Genomic DNA, 17,472 nt, shown 5'->3' with positions numbered 1-17,472 from the left:
ACTCTCCTGATTAAATCAGGACCATTCCAATTTGACAATCTGAAGGGAAAGTAACAAATGTTTAGAAAAAAAATATTTAGGGTATGGAAAGAACCAGTGTATGTATCCTGTTTATGATTTATTTTTTTAGTACCAAATTAAAACAAGAAACCGACAAATAAAGAGTGTAATTTAAGATAATATTCAATGTTCAGTAATCTCAATCGAAATAACTATATAGAGCAGGCTAAACATATTATTGTCATTTAGGGTTTTGACAGTATTTTTGACAGGGTTTTGTCCCGTTTATCTCTTTGAAATGTTGGCTGCTATGACTGTGAATGATTTCATTTATTTTTGCAACATTTATTATTCCTTATTATCTACTGCCATTTTGATTTAAATCGAATTTCGCAATTTGATTTTCAAATTTCAATTTTGTTTTTTAAATAATTATTTGTTGGCATCTCTAGTTCATCCCAACAAAACACTAAAAAAAATTCATTGTATCGTCAAGTACCGCTTATCATCATGATTATAATACTAATTACCATGGATATATTTATAACATTCATTGTTGTCATTGCCTCTTCCCCCCACCTACTCTGTGTTGTGTGTCTTTATTTTTTTTGTTTTTGTTTCAGAACTTCTCCTTTTATGGTCGTATTTTTTAAATTGTTATTATTGTTGTTGTTGTTATTATTATTATTATTATTATTATTATTATTATTATTATTATTATTATTATTATTATTATTATTATTATTATTATTATTGTTTATATAATTATTTATGATTACCATTTATATTTATTTGTTATTGTCGTTATTGTTATTATATTATTATTAATTATTATTATTATTATTATTATTATTACCATTTATTGCTATGTTCCAATAGCTACAATATAATATATCATATATAATTATATATATATATATATATATATACATCAATTGCCGATGAAGAAAACGAGATCATGTGATTTTTATTATTTCCAGTTTTCATTTTCAGCATTGAATGATTGGTTTTTTAAAAGAATTGTGTGTATATATAACATTTTTTTTTTTTATTATAGACATGTTAATAATTATAATAATGTTTGATATTAGAATATGAAAGAGTAGTAGTTATATATTGTTAAAATTTCATCATCACATGAAATGAAAGATTTTATAAAAAATGAATATTTTATATCAAAGTAATTGATTGTTACAACTAATTTTTGTGGCACTCTCAGTATAAATATAATAATGCCACCATTGTTTGTGGTACCGTTCAGATAATGGAAACACTGATAGTGATGAAAAAAAAAAAATGAATAAATCGCCTCGTTTTTTTTTTGAATATATATATCTATAGTCATGAAACAAAATCCTCCACAGACAGTCAAATCATAACTGTATATATGTATTATAAGTCTAATAGTAATAGTCCAACTGTTGCTATCATATCCATATTTTTAAAACTTTCTGACTGTTCTCAATCAATCGTTGTTGTTGTTATTGTTATTAAATTTTCATATAAAAAGTGTCAGATTATGATATCGTCGTTGTATTGTTCTACTTTTATCTACCAAAATGCAGACCTGTTGAAATTTTTAATTCAAATTGTGTCGAGTTATCGTTGATAAAATCGCATTCTTATGCTAAGAAAACTGCCAATAATCTATTTGATTCCATAAATATCTAAAGGGCATTTCATTTCATTAGTTTCTTTGTCTTAGTTTTAAAATTTTATTATTATTATTTCTACATAATGACGACTATGTGGTTGTTCCTCGGTTATTTTGATATATAATTCAACGGCCTATCTTAAGTTTCTTTAAAAAGAGAAATTTAGTCAATATCATTTATTTCTTTTTGGATTTTGATGTAAGAGTAAAAGTATGATATAATAGATTCATTTCATTTAAATTCTTTTTTACCCATTATATCCAAGTTTAAGTTGACTATCTGTATATATATATATATGAAGGATTATTTGAGATCTAATAAGTAAAAATTAGTTAAGGTATCTTTGAAGTTTAGAGAGATATTTTGCAGATTTTGTATTTGTTGCTGAAGCAGGTCTTAGTTTAATGGGAGTGGATCACATACATAACACAGAAGCATTGGACTGATCCCCATTGGTTTTAGTTTTGTAAACAGTTGATCACGATTTTAAACAAAATGCTAGATCTTTAATCTTTTGACTTCGGGTGGGGTTCCCGGCCTCCCATGAGCGGCAGGGAGGTCCTTGTTGTTTCTACTATCCCCATGTGTCTGTTTTCCAATTGCTTTCTGTCTTTGTCTTGGAATGAGATTACATGGTTTTGTCCTGACCCTGGCAGGAGTTCTTGACTGGGAAGGAAACAGTCGAATGTACAGTTATAGTTTTGGGAGATGATATTTTTTTTCCTTGTAAATCATCTCTCTGTTATGTACTGTTATTTTTTTTAATTTTTAACATATGATTTGTGAACATTTGAGTGTATTCCTCTTTGTGGGCTCTTGTGCTCGTGTCTGGCTGAGACGTTTAGGTGATCTCAAACTAAGTACACTGACAGTGTGCTCTTGGAATCTACATCTTTTCCCTATTTGAACCATGCCCCTTTGTCCTCTAATTTTTTAATTGTATATCTAGGATATCTTTACTATCCAATTTTCTTCCTGTTTACTCGAGCTGATATGGCCTAAATGTGTTGCAAGTGCCGTAAAACCCTTAAAAACATTTTAAAGAACAATCTTTTGACTATCCTGTCTTATGTTTTCTTCTCTCTTGTTTTCTTCACCAAATGCATCTGAACTTCTAAAGGTGAACAATTCATTTATGTTCTCAGTTGCTTTTTGGGTGGATGCAGGTATTTTGTTTCCTGTCTGTGGTAGATCTGCCTTTAATAGTGGGGATGTCCAATCAGTGACCTTTAACCTTTTATTTTCACTCTATTATCAGGCAAATAATAAAGTGTAAGCAATTCTCTGCAGTTTATCAGTGATCTGGCGATTATTGTGTTGTTATTCATAACGCCTTGAAACGTTTTTGGCATATGGCATTCATAATGATTTTGGTGGCGCAAATTTTGGCCAAACCCATTTTCACTGTACACGGATTGTCTTTCCGAATGTACTGTTGTTATAGAATCAGATAAACTGGTTTGCCAATAATACCCTAGGTTGCATTATTTGTCAAAAGTGTCTTTTTTTTTTCTTTTTTTTTCTTTATGGGGGTTTAAGTTCATTTGCTTTTAAATTCGACCAATAATAGTGAGTATTGCAAGCTCTGTAAATGTAAACTATATTACTGGCTGCTTTGGAATACTAAAATTAGTCTCTTTTGGATTTTGTATTATAACGTTCATTACTGTTTTTGTACCTTTTTTCTTTTGAGCTATCTATACATATTAAGATTGACAATATTGATTATTATAATGATGTTGATGTTAACATTACTGGTACTGTAATTTTTACATTATTATTCATGTTGTCATCATGACCACCTTTGATCTGATGTCTACTCTCCCTCGCTCTGTAATGATAATACTAACAATATTATGAATATTGTAAGACTGAGATTTTTTTTTATATAACACACAAGGCAATGTGCAATATCTAGTGGGGTGCCGTGTTTGTTTTGTTTTATTATCTTTTCTTTTTAGTCATTGTTGTTACTTTTCATTAAGTTACATGTAAAAAATCATCATGGTACACATACTGAGTCCAATTGGTTCTCTGCTGCTGCATTTTTCTTATTTTATTTTTTTTTAAGGTTTTGAAATATGGGAATTGTAATTGTAATTTAACTATTTTGTAGACAATGGAAATTGATGGGTACCCTCAACCTTTTCTCATGAACCAAAGCTGCCAGTTGTTGATGTTTCTTCTTCTTCTTCTTCTTCTTCTTCTTCTTCTTCTTCTTCTTCTTCTTCTTCTTCTTCTTCTTCTTCTTCTTCTTCTTCTTCTTCTTCTTCTTCTTCTTCTTCTTCTTCTTCTTCTTCTTCTTCTTCTTCTTCTTCTTCTTCTTCTTCTTCTTCTCCTTCTCCTTCTTCTTCTTCTTCTTCTTCTTCTTCTTCTTCTTCTTCTTCTTCTTCTTCTTCTTCTTCTTGTTCTTGTTCTTCACCTTCTTCTTCTTCTTGTGATTTTTATAAAAATAGTTTTAAAAATGGGGGTTCTGGCCTCCCATAGTGCTCAGCGTGGCACTTACTGTGTCTTCTCTCTCCTTATAGTTGGTTTTCCAATTTGCTTTCTGTCTTTGTCTAGGAATGAGGTAATTTGGTTTTGTCCTGGCCCTGGCCGGGAGGGAAACAGTCAAATGCACAGTTATTGTTTTTGGGAGATAATATTTTTTTCCTTGTAAATCATGTCTCTATTATGTATTATTATATTTGTTATTTTGAATTTATAATGTAAGCATTTGAGTGTATTCCTCTTTGTTGGATCTTGTGCTTTGTGTCCGGATGAGACTTATAGGTGATCTCAAACAAAGTACATTGATAGTATGTTCTTGGAATCTACATCTGATCCTTATTTGTTCCCAGTTCACCTTTGTTTGTCATTTTATTGGGTGCTTTAATTGTGTTTCTAGAATTTGACTGTCCCATTTTCTTCCTTTTTATTTTTACTAGCGCTGATATAAGCGGAATGAATGTTCTGCAAGTGCCGTAAAACCCTTAAAAGCAAACAAACAAGTAAAAAAAAGAACTGAAAAAACAAAAAACAAACAAACAGTGCAATAACACTAAACATGTGTGTTCAAATCATACGACTAATGCCGTCAAATAACGGGATTGTGGTAAGCAATCTCTGTTGAGCGCAAGGGTAGGATTAAGCTTCGGTTTAGTTTTAATATCACGATGGTCGGCAGATCAAACCTCTGAAGTCCCTATTTTCACGATGGCGGATCAAAAGTCTGAAGTCTGCATACGACCTTTGTGCACTTTAATTTTGGGCGGATCAGACAACCGATGACAACAACCAAAGTTAAATAAAACATAGTGCGCAAAGCTCGTATTTAGACTAAGCTAAGTTTAGAATTTAAGTTTTAAACAGAAAAGACCATTTTGAGACGTTCGGTCGCATCTGTAGTTTTTCCTTAGTTTTAGTATGTGGAGTAGAAGACCTTCACATCCATCAGGCTCATGGAGCTGCAGTCTGGTTTCAACAGCTTTAAATGGACAGTAATGATTGTTTGCTACTCTCTGGTTAGGGTGCTCCCTAGGAAGAGGAAGTCAGATGTGAATCTGTTGCAGTTTTTGTTTTTGTTTTTTAATTTGATCCCGTTTGAGTTGATATTTTTGATTTTGGTTTTTTCTAAATTTGATTGAGTGTTTATCGAACGCTATCTGAATATCTCACTTAATTTAGTGAAAAATTTGTGCTTGGGTCAGTCTGTGTTAGACGTTGCGTTACCTCAGAATTGACACTCAATCTAATGTTGTATGTGAGTATAAACTTCTTGTTCTGTTCTTTCCCTGAACTACTACCCTTTGTCTTATTTTTTTTTTCTCCTTATGTGCCTATGACCTAAGAAGGATTGTGTATTTCATTAAAAAAAAAAAAAACCCTCATCATAATCAAACTTTATTATTATTATTATTATTATTATTATTATTAATTATCAATATTACTATTGTAATTATTATTAGTATTTTATTTTGTTTCCACTTATTTTCAGTGCAGTGCAGAAAACAAATTGAAACCGCTATAACCTTCATCCCAAGCCTGCGACTTAAACAAAATTAAATTAAATTGGTATTATAAAGAATATGTTTTGGGAGGCAAATGTGGCCAAATTCAGATTTTCTCTGCCTTTGCATTTATTAACTAAAGTTTTGGATTTCGAATTTAAGTGTTTTACGTATTTTTGCCTCAGATTTTCTTATATATCACCAAATTGAACCACACTCTTAAAGCAATTCTAAAGTGTATGAAAATAATTTTTGAAATTATTGAAAATAAGTTTGGTTTTGACCTAACGGATACCCTGGCTGGGAGGGAAGCAGTCAAATGTATAGCTAGAGTTTTGGGAGATGATATTTTTTTGTCTAGTTAATCATCGCTCTGTCATGCACTGTATTATGGTTTGTTTACATATTAGATATGATTTGTAAACATTTGAGTTTGAGTATATTCCTCTTAGTGGGGGCCGTGTTCTTTTGTCTGGATGAGATTTTTAGGTGACTCAAATTAAGTACTTTGATAGTGTACTCTTGGAATTTACATGTTTCCTATTTGAACCAATTCCCCTTTGTGTTACCTTTTCTTGGGTGCTTTAATTGTAATTCTAGAACATTTTAATATCCCATTTTCTTCCTTTTTACTGGCGCTGATATGGCCTTAATGTGTTGCGAGCGTCGTAAAACCCTTAAAAACTGGGAAAAAAACATACAATTCTCATCATTGTCATTCTTGTTGTCAATAATCGTATTACATCTTAAGCACTACCATTGTGACCAGCTGTCTTGTTATAATAGCTTACATCTTTGTACGCACCCCACGAGAATTTACTACTTCAGAACAAATTGTAAATCTTGTATTTTTGATTGCCTATCATTTTGTGGTTGTTTTTATTTTCACGAAGCATTATGACCATTTTATGAAATTTTTTTGTTGTAAAATATAATGAACGTTCATGTATATAGTGATGTTTATAATATGAGATATAATCATCATCTTTCATGTATTTATCTTTTCTCCCTATCTCCCTCCTGTTTTATCCTGTTATAGGTGCTTAAGTGACTTCATAGTACTACAAGGCTACAAGGGCTATTTTATACCTAGCGAAAAAATCACGTTGGTGATAACTCCCACCATTTGGGGTTGGGAGGGTAAAAGAATGCATCCACTTTGTTGTTTTGAAAGATTTTTAACATTTTTATTTAGATAATGATGAATGGTGGGGAGACTAGCAACAAATGTCTTCATTTCAGAACGATATTGATGGTTAGATTATTATTGTTATTGTTATTTTTGTTTTGGGGGTTTTTTCTCCTATATTTCATTCATTTCATTACTGCTTCTTTTGTCACTGTTATGGTGTTGCACTATGGCGACCCTTTGCTTAAATTCCATGAAATCTCTGCAAATAGTAATGTATGTAGCTAAAAACCCATCAGAGTGTCTCATTTTTTGTTTTTGTTGGTCATCTCATGTAGCCCAATTTGTATGTAGGGCTGTCACTCGCTGTGTCTTCTATCCCCCTTTATCTGTTTTCTAGGTTGCTTTTTGTCTGTGTCTTGGAATGAGATTACTTGGTTTTGTCCTGGTCCTGACCAGAGTTCTTAGCTGAGAGGGAGACAATTAAATGTATCGTTATAGTATTGGGAGATGATTTTTTCCCCTTGTTAGTCATCTTCCTGCTATATTTATTAAGCTGTTATATTTTTGTTTTGAACATGTATTGTAATTTGAGTGTTTTCCTCTCGTTGGGGTCTTGTGTTTCTGTCTGGATGTAAACTTTAGGTGATCTCAGACGAAACACAATGATTCTTAGCTCTTGGAATCTACTTCTTGTTTCCTTTTTCAACCAGTCATCTTTGTCCTACACTTTCTCGGTTGCTTTTTAAATATCTTTTCTCAGGTGCTTTTTATTGTAAATCTAGAAATTTTTAAAACTATCCCATCTCTTCTATTTTTTCACTGGCGTTGAAATAACCTTATTATGTCGCAAACCTATAAAAACAACTAAACAAAACAAATGTTTGTAGAGGCTTTTGGTTGCCATAGACTAGGCTCACATGAGAGGATCTTCTTTTTCTTCTTCTCCTCCTTCTTTGCGTTTGCACATGAGGGGATTAAGGCTGGGATCTTATCCACACATGTGTATTATTATTCCCAATTATCCAAGTGACTTGAACCCCAAGAGTGATCCATGCAATCATGCGGTCTGGCTCGAGATCAATCCTGTTAGGGAATATTTTTGTCGTTGATTGTGTCCCTTAGTTCTGTCCAACACTGAACTCTATAACGAAGACAACTCACATAAAAACAGTTATAAAAACAGCTCTGTGAATGAAGAAAAACTCATATTATTATTACATAAATCTAAGAAAATAGCTATAATACTGAGATAACATTTTTATAAGGGAACAGATGTAGATTCCCAAGAGCACACTATCTTTATACTTAGTTTGAGATCACTTAAAAAGTCTCATTCGGACACACGCACAGGATCCCACTCAGAGGAATACACTCAAATGCTTACAAAACATGATATTCAAAACCAAAAAAAAATTATTGCAGTTCATAACAGAGATATGATTTATATTCTCTTACTTATTCTCACTGTCATGTGCTTTAAAAAAAACCTAAGACTTATTTACTATCCCATTTTCTGTCTTTTTACAGGCACTGGAAATGACCTAAATGTGTCGCAAGCGCCGTAAAACCCTTGAAAACAAACGTACTTATAAATGCTTGTAGTTGTAGATTTTCCTCAAATCACTGCCCAAGACTGAAAGGGGTATCAAAACGTCATCTGGTTATAGAGAGATGATATTAATCTGTAAAAATGATAAGATGTGCTAAAATTAGTTTACTCTTTTTACTTTTGTCTTTACAATGTTCAAGGCTTTTAATTTATTAAAGATACTTGAGTCTTATTTGTGAGATACGTAACCACTGGGCTACAGTAACAAAGATAAAACAAGTAGAAACAAATACTTTCAGGCCTATTGACCAAAAGTTAATTTTAAATCTCTTAAATAGAAAGTATTTTTTAAAAAATCGTTTTAAGGAGAGGACATTTCATTAAAAATTTCCATAAAGTAAGTGATATCTCTACTATTAAGAATAGATGTACACTAGAAGTAGTAATATGATATACGACACTATAATATTTTATGTTCTGATTTTGTTTGAGTTTAACTGACGGACCGATACAATTTTCTCCTTTTTGACAAATTGTCATTATCTTCACTGTTTAATGCCAAGCCATCTATGAATATGTAATTTATATTGTCACAGCTGTCTACAACCATCAAATGTTATTTTGTGGAGATGGAGTATTAGAAATACAAACATATACGGTGACATCTTTATGGGTCAATAATCATTACCCTGTTTATGACACACGGATCAAATTAAATGAAATGTGTCATATCAACTAATGTGGATTTCACAGTTGGATCCTCACAGTTTTTTTTTTTTTTCTAAACTGTAGACGATTGATCAGGGAATAGGGTTTAGTATGGCATCCCAAATCTGTTGTCCCCTTCTCAGTGGCTTTCTTCTCTTGCCCTTGAGTTAAATTATTATTATAATTATTATCATTATTGTGGTCCAACTCTTTTATTACTTTTTGCAGCTTTTATATAAATAGATTTTGAGTGTTTCCAGAGAAATTTAGTATTTACCAGTGTGGATCTTTTAAAGAAGCCTAAAACGAAGTAAAGGTTAGATTGCTCTTCGATTTATTCCTTTTCTCTATTTGAACCATTCCCCCTTTTTCTACCATCTTCCTAGACTGCTGGGTGGGGTTCCTGACCTCCCATGGTGGGCAGGGAGGCACCTACTATGTCTTCTATTCCCCTATATCAGTTTTCCAACTGCTGTCTGTCTTTGTCTTGGGATGTGATTACTTGGCTTTGTCTTGGCCCGGCTGGGAGGGAAACAGTCAAATATATAGCTAGTTTTGGGAGATGATATTTTTTGTCTTGTAAATCATCTCTCTGCTCTGACTATATTATTATGATGTTTTGTTTACATGTCATATATGATTTGTAAACATTTGATTGTATTCCTCTTAGTGGGGACCTGTGCCTGTGTCTAGATGAGACTTTTAGTTGATCTCAAACTAAGTACTTTGATAGTGTGCTCTTGGAATCTGCACCGGTTTCCTATTTGAACCAATTCCCCTTTGTCTCACCTTTTATTATTGGGTGCTTTAATTGTAATTCTAGAACTTTTTACTATCCCATTTCCTTCCTTTTTAAGGCGCTGATATAACGTAATAAATGTGTTGCAAGCGCCGTAAAACCCTTTAAAACAAAAACAAAACAACATTCTATTGCTTATACTATATTGTTTGTCTGAATTGACTCAACAGTATCACAAGCACCCTCAAATTCAAAATCCTGGGTGGGGATCCTGACCTCCCATAGCGGGCAGGGAGATACATACTGTATCTTCTATCCCCTTATATCTGTTTTCCAACATGCTTTCTGTCTTTGTCTTGGAATGAGATTACTTGGTTTTGTCCTGGCTTGGTTGGAATCCTGGCTGGGAGGGAAACAGTCAAATGCATAGTTATTGTTTTGGGAGATGATATTTTTTTCCTTGTAAATCATCTCTCTGTTATGTATTATTATATTTGTTATTTTTAATGTATAGTAGTGTAAGCATTTGAGTGTATTCCTCTTTGTTGGGTTTTGTGCTTGTGTCCGGATGAGACTTATAGGTGATCTCAAACTAAGTACATTGGTGGTATGCACTTGGAATCTACACCTGATCCCTATTTGTTCCTAGTTCCCCTTTGTCTTACTTTCTTTTGGGTGCTTTAATTGCAATTCTATAACTTTTTACTATCCCATTTTCGTCCTTTGTACTGGTGCTGATATAACCTAAATGTGTTGCAAGTGCCGTAAAACCCTTAAAAACAAACAAACAAAACAAATTCAAAATCTAATATTGTAATTATACTGACTGACATTGCCTTCTCAGCTTTATGCTTTTTGTTGTCAGTAGATTGATTTGAAATTTTTTTTCTCTCGAAATTTCTTGCTACCTTTTTAAACAACTTTTCAGTATTCTTTCTCATGTGTCCTAAATGAAATATTTCATGATGAAAATATTTAGTTATCTTGAACAAACATAATTGTTATCTCGTGTCTTTTGTATGTTACATTCATATTGTAATTCTTTTCATTATGTATTTGTGTGTAAAATGTAGCTATACAATGTTGTGGTAATGAACTTATGTGATAAGTATAGGGAATATTTTGTAGTTTTGTTTAAAAATTTTAAAGGGGATTTTCTCTTCTGTAAAATGCAAGACCAATACGCAAATGATTGTTCTGATGTCAGACCTGCTAAAACAAACATAATTGTAAATGACTGCCCTCTGAATTGAGTTCTGAAATGGTGGATTCCGTTAATTCTTTTTTTTTTGTGTCATAGTTTTACACATCGAATAAACCGATTGACTGTATTGGTATCGATTTGTAGATGCTAAAAAAGAAAAAAAAAAAGAAGCAATTTTCTGATATTGCTCGGCTTTAGAGTTAAAAGGGGCAATCTATCTTAAGTGGATTACAGTATATTCAGTAACACCTGGGTTTTGTTTTGAATGTGCATGTATATATATGTATTTTCTCACTTACGATTTTCATTACTCATCCAGTTTAAACCCATAACTGCTGCTTAAAAGTAGATCTACCTATTTAACTATTTATTTTTCTATTTTCTCATCTTTCTTCTCACAGGCACTGAAATTGCCTAGAAGTAGAAGTTTTGTGAGTGCTGTAAAACCGCTTAAAGCAAACCCTTTTTTAATTAAAAAAATTTGGCCAGGACATTTTTACTGTAGATGTTGTTTGATTAAAATGACCTTCGACTTGTCAGATAATCTTAAACCTGTCTCAGGTTTGAGATTTTGTCAGGCAAGGGTCATTTTGCACTTTGCAAAGGAAAAGTGGAAGAAACGCGACTGAGTCTACAGTAAACCAAATAAATCTTATCTTTTTGGGTTTGGTGTTTTGGTTTTATGTTTTACTGTATATTCTCAGCCATCTTGCTCCTCACATATGCCCACTTGCCAGTGTTTACATCTCTACCACTACCTACTCGCAGAGGACAGGGAGACACTAACTGTCTTCTATCCGTTTTCCAACATGCTTTGTCTTTGTCTTGGAATGAGATTACTTGATTACGAATGGGCCCTGGCTGAGACCTGGTAGGGAGGGAAACAGTCAAATGCATAGTTATTGTTTTGGGAGATTATATTTTTTCCTTGTAAATCATCTTTCTGTTATGTATTATTAAATTTGTTTGTTATTTTAAAGTATAATTGTAAGCATTTGAGTGGATTCCTCTTTGTTGGATCTTTGCTTGTGTCCGGATGAGAGTTATAGGTTCTCAAACCTAGTACATTGGTGGTATGTTCTTGGAATCCACATCTGATCCCTATTTGTTCCCTGTTCCCCATTTTTCTTACTTTTTCTCGGGCGCTTTGATTAAATTGCAATTCTAGGACTTTGTACTATCCCATTTTCTTCCTTTTTACTGATTTAACATAAATGTGTTGCAAGCGCTGTGAAACCCTTAAAAACAAACATCTCTACCTAACTTTGTATTCTGAAAAAAAAAAATGCTTACTTGAATTTGTTAAGAATTGAACTTTGTCGTTTTTTTTGAGAAAAATAGAATAAGCTATCTTTATGACTTACTAAATACATGAAACTATTTGGCTTCACCTCAGAAGCATTTGATAATTTTTCCTGGGTGGGCAGGAGGTCACGCTTTGTCTTCTATCCCCTGTATGTTTTCCCAGTTGCTTTCTGTGTTTGTTTTGAAATGCTATTACTTAGTTTTGTCCTAGCCTGTCCGGAGTCCTTGACTGGGAGGGAAAAAGTCAAATGTATAGTTTTTGGGAAATTATATTTTTTTTCCCTTGTAAATCGATCTCTCTGTTGTGGACTGTTACAATTTTTTTTCTCTTATCTTTCCATTTTCTTCTTTTTTACTGGCGCTGAAATGACCGAAATGTGTTGCAAGCGCTGTACAACATTTAAAAACAAGAACAAACAAACATGATTTTTCATTGCCCCAAATATATTGAATTAAGCAACAAACTTTCTTTTCTTTCAACCCGTTTCATTGTTGATGTAGCTGTGGAGTACTTACTTTGATAGACCCTGGTCTATGTGAAGTTATTTAGGACTATGACTTGTAAATTTGAGATTTTTTTTTTTTTCACATCGTCATTTTTCTCTCCGCTCTTTGTAATCATTTCTACATTCGTATTTATTATTTCTTATACATGTCTTTGTTGTCTGTGTCTTATACTGTAAGGGGAAAAAATGTGAATATTAAATAATATCATCTATGATTGCTATTATTATCATTATTATTATTGTTATTCATATGACTACCAATAAATGTTATGATTTTACTATTATTTTTTTTTTTAATGTATATATGTTTACAACTAATTAGTGTGGGTATCATTATCATCACTGTCTTACACATGAAGATGATGATGCCGATAAAAAGATTGATGATAATGTATGATGTGATGATAATAAAAGTAAAGGATAGGCATTTAATTTTTATCATCATCATTTTTTTTCTTTTCTCTAGTTTCGTTTCTCCACTCTTGTGTATATATTTATATATTATATATCTTTTTTTTTTTAAAGCAAACATCTCTCTTGCACTGTCCGCAACAACCTACAAACAGCTCTCTCTTTCTCACTCACTCTCCCATCAAGATCATCACTTCTATTTATTTACAGTGGAATCTGTATAAAATCAACACTCTTGTTTCTCCCAAATTCATTTTTTCTTTATATGAGTGTGTTCCATTGATAATGGCTAAAGTCAACCAGTCTTTCTGGTCCGGCAGTGTTGGCTTTATTGGGATTCCACTGTATATTAGATTTAATATTTGAAAATACACGCATACACACACACACACACACACACACACATGTGGTGAATGCCTACACAGACCCACAAACACCATTTTTTTTAAAGATGAAAAGTAACAAATGACGACAATAAATAATTGTGATTGCCAGATTATTATAAGCTTTGAAATTTATATTTTACATGAAACATAACAAATGTGTGAACGACTCAACATATCATGAAGTTGGAATTGTCAGATAGTTTGTGCGGCTTTGTGGTTCAGTGGTATGACACTTAGCCTACAACCTGACCTTCGAGTCCAGCTATGACAGTGCAAATTAGAGTTCTTGGAAAAGGCTATTTGTGTGGGTTTTTCACCGCAATCTCAGGAGTAAAATGAGTACTCATCGGTTACAAAATTGAATCTGTCTAAAAGAGACTATATTATCGTCTTACAGTACAGGCCTCATGTCTCACTTTTCCTTGTGCAGTGCTGCTGTTGGATTAGAAACCCTTGTAAAGCGTTAATAAGTGATAAATAAAAATGAATATAACAGAGTGGAGAAAGAACAAATTACCAAACACGGAACACTTCGGGCACAAAATCGTTCTTCAGTCAACAACAAAAACAAATAAAAATGAAAACATAAATTACTCAAAAACCATAAAGATCGTCAATCTGGTATTTTGGCATTATTCATTTTTGTTGATTGCTTTTTAAAGAGCACATTTAATGTATATTGTGCAATGCAAACCTTGTTTTTTTGCCTCCTTAAAAAAATCAGTCTGACCACAGGAAAGAATGCCACAATACAAGACTGCTAAACATTTTAGTCAAAAAAACTCGTCATCCATATATCAGGGATGTCCTTTTATCCAGTAAACCTGCTTTTTGAAATTTTTTTGCTGCCCTTGTTGGGCATTGGTGAGTTACTTTTCTAAAAGGGAAAGCATTGGTGGTTTAAAGGCAACAGATAAGGGGAAGCTACATGGATATGTCTTCATTTTCTATTTTTTGTTTGTTGCTTTAGGTATCTTACAACACAATTGAGGTTATATGAGAGACCGCTGAAACAAAAAAACAAGCAATCTAACAAAAATAGTACAAATGTAAATCAAAATCATAACCTAAAGATATCATGCTAAATTATAAATAACCAAGAACAAACAGGCAGAAGATTTACAGAGCGGGTGGTTGGATGGGAGCATCACCCTTGAATCATATACCTATGATGTTCGCATGGGTGTACGATCTGATAGTGATGTCGTTTCTTCTTCTCTTTACTAGCCTATCCTGCTTCTTTGGTTTGTGATTGTATTTTTGACAGGGATATTTTTTTTCCTGTAAATCTTCTGCCTGTTTGTTCTTGGTTATTTATAATTTAGCTTATGATATCTTAAGGTTATGATTTTGATTTACATTTGTACTATTTTTGTTAGATTGCTTGTTTTTTTGTTTCAGCGGTCTCTCATATAACCTCAATTGTGTTGGAAGAGACCTAAAGCAACAAACAAACAAAAAAAAAAAAAAAGATTTACAGAAAAAAAAAGATCCCCTGTCAAAAATACAATCACAAACCAAAGAAGCAGGATAGGCTAGTAAAGAGAAGAAGAAACGACATCACTATCGGATCGTAGGTATACCCATGCGAACATCATAGGTATATGATTCAAGGGTGATGCTCCCATCCAACCACCCGCTTCATTTTCTATGATTTAAGGGTGATACATTTGATGAAGAGAAGCTTAGCATGAATTTTTTTCACATATAATGCTCTTTATGAGAAAAATTTTCAGGATTTTTTTATTTTAGCTAAGGGCATCTCCCGATATATGTGTGCTGATTTGGCAAAACTCGTCAGATGGTGCACGAGCTAGTTTTGAGATACGTCCGAATAAGGGTGAAAAATTGTTATCTGCATGATTTTTTTTCCACTTCTTCATTTTTATTATCCATCAAACTAATTACAATTTGAAGCTTATAGATAGAATAACGTTAAGGTCACTCAGGTCTTTGTTATTGCTTTTGCCATCTATGTTTATGAGTAATTCTCACTCAACTGTATTAACCAGACTATAAATGTTTAAAGTTACATATAGTTTTGTGTGTTGGTCCGTTCTATTTCCGGATGGCAATGTTGTAAGCTTCTTAGCCAAGAGCAAAGCATCTATAGATACTTTTATTTTTCTCAGCTCTATCGAAACGTAATAGATATGTAAATGTTGTCTTTAAAAGCGATTTTCTCCATTTGAAAAAGTTTTTGACTCCCTCCCTTAAATTGTAATTACAAAATTCAAACTGCATTTTGACCTGAAATAGTACCTCTATTGAAATACGAAGTAAGATGGGATTCAAATTTTTCCGACTTCCAATGGGTGTTTGCCAGCTCACCACACATACTGATTAATTAAGTTAAATCCCCATATGGTCAAAACTCTCAAACCTGAGACCTCAAAAAGAATATTTTAAAATTTAAAAACATCTTTTTTTTCTCAATTGTATTAGTATAGCAATGACAATGATGGTTGAAAGTCTAAAGCATGCTACTACGTGGCTCCAAGTATACTCCTATCTATGGGACTTTAGAGTTGCTAGCACTATATTGTGTCCATCAATTACAATTAAAGCACCCAAGAAAAAGTAAGACATAGGGGAACTGGGAACAAATAGGGATCAGATGTAGATTCCAAGAGCATACCATCAATGTACTTAGTTTGAGATCACCTATAAGTCTCATCCGGACACAAGCACAAAATCCAACAAAGAGGAATACACTCAAATGCTTACATTATACACACAAAATAACAAATATATTAATACGTAATAGAGAGATGATTTACAAGGAAAAAAATATCATCTCCCAAAACAATAACTATGCATTTGACTGTCTCCCTCCCAGCTAGGACTCCGGCCAAGACAAAGACAGAAAGCCTGTTGGAAAACAGATATAAGGGGATAGAAGACAGTATGTACCTCCCTGCCCACTATGGGAGGTTAGGATCTCCACCCAGTCACAGGTCTTGGATCTGAAATCAGCTCGCTGCTTGCTTAGAAAACTGAAAAACTATATTGCGAATAATGCGTTTACTCAATTTATAAAGCCAGTCCTCAATGTTTTTTTATTTTTCCACAAAGCGCCTCAATATATATATATATATATATATATTTATTTATTTTTTGTTTTTTTTTTATTTTTTTTTTCCACAAAGCCGTCTCGATGTATTTTTTCATGAAGGCGCCTCAATGGCTTTAAAAAAATATTTTTTATGGCGTTGTTATCGCTACTGTTTCCCTGTCCTAGATAGACCATAAAGTAAGCTGAAATTGTTTTCATCAGTTGTTTTGTTATGGATAACCTATGTAGATTTTTTTTTTAATGATGGAGACTTACATTGATCGCAAAGCAAATATCGAGGCAATTTGACGGGTCTCTTAAAAACAGAATTAGACCTTTGTGGTCTTGGCTGGAAGAGAGAGATTCGCTCTGTAACTTTTTGTCTGATTGCAGACAGAGCTTGGACTTTGTTATTGCTTGATTTGCAAACGACAGTTGAATAACGGTGGTGGTCGAGTAGAGGCAAATTCTGTTTGACTCGACATGCCAATACTTCGTATCACAAAGCTCTTAGTAATAGTAAGGAATTGAAGAAAAACCAGTCTCAGCTGTGTTCCAGGCGTTTAGTAGTTTGGATAGAGGAGCTGCCATATGGCGCTGCACTAACTGTACCCAAGTCACATAAGTATAAGTGCCTCCAGACACAGAGAAAGTTCAAAGAGAGCAACTGGCACCCTTGTTGAACCAAGTGCGGCTATGTGGTCTTGTGGTATGACACTAGTTTTCGGATCGGAAGGTCCTGGGTTCGAGCCTCACTCGACGCATAGCCGAGTCCTTGGAAAAGGCTCTTTACTCACATTCTCTCACCGTATTCGGGTTTAAAATGAGTACTG

The sequence above is a fragment of the Berghia stephanieae genome, chromosome 14 (genome assembly GCF_034508935.2).
Source record: "Berghia stephanieae isolate SIO BIC M18660-M18661 chromosome 14, UCSD_Bste_1.3, whole genome shotgun sequence".
Lineage (NCBI taxonomy): Eukaryota > Metazoa > Mollusca > Gastropoda > Nudibranchia > Aeolidiidae > Berghia > Berghia stephanieae.
This window is presented reverse-complemented; position numbering follows the sequence as displayed.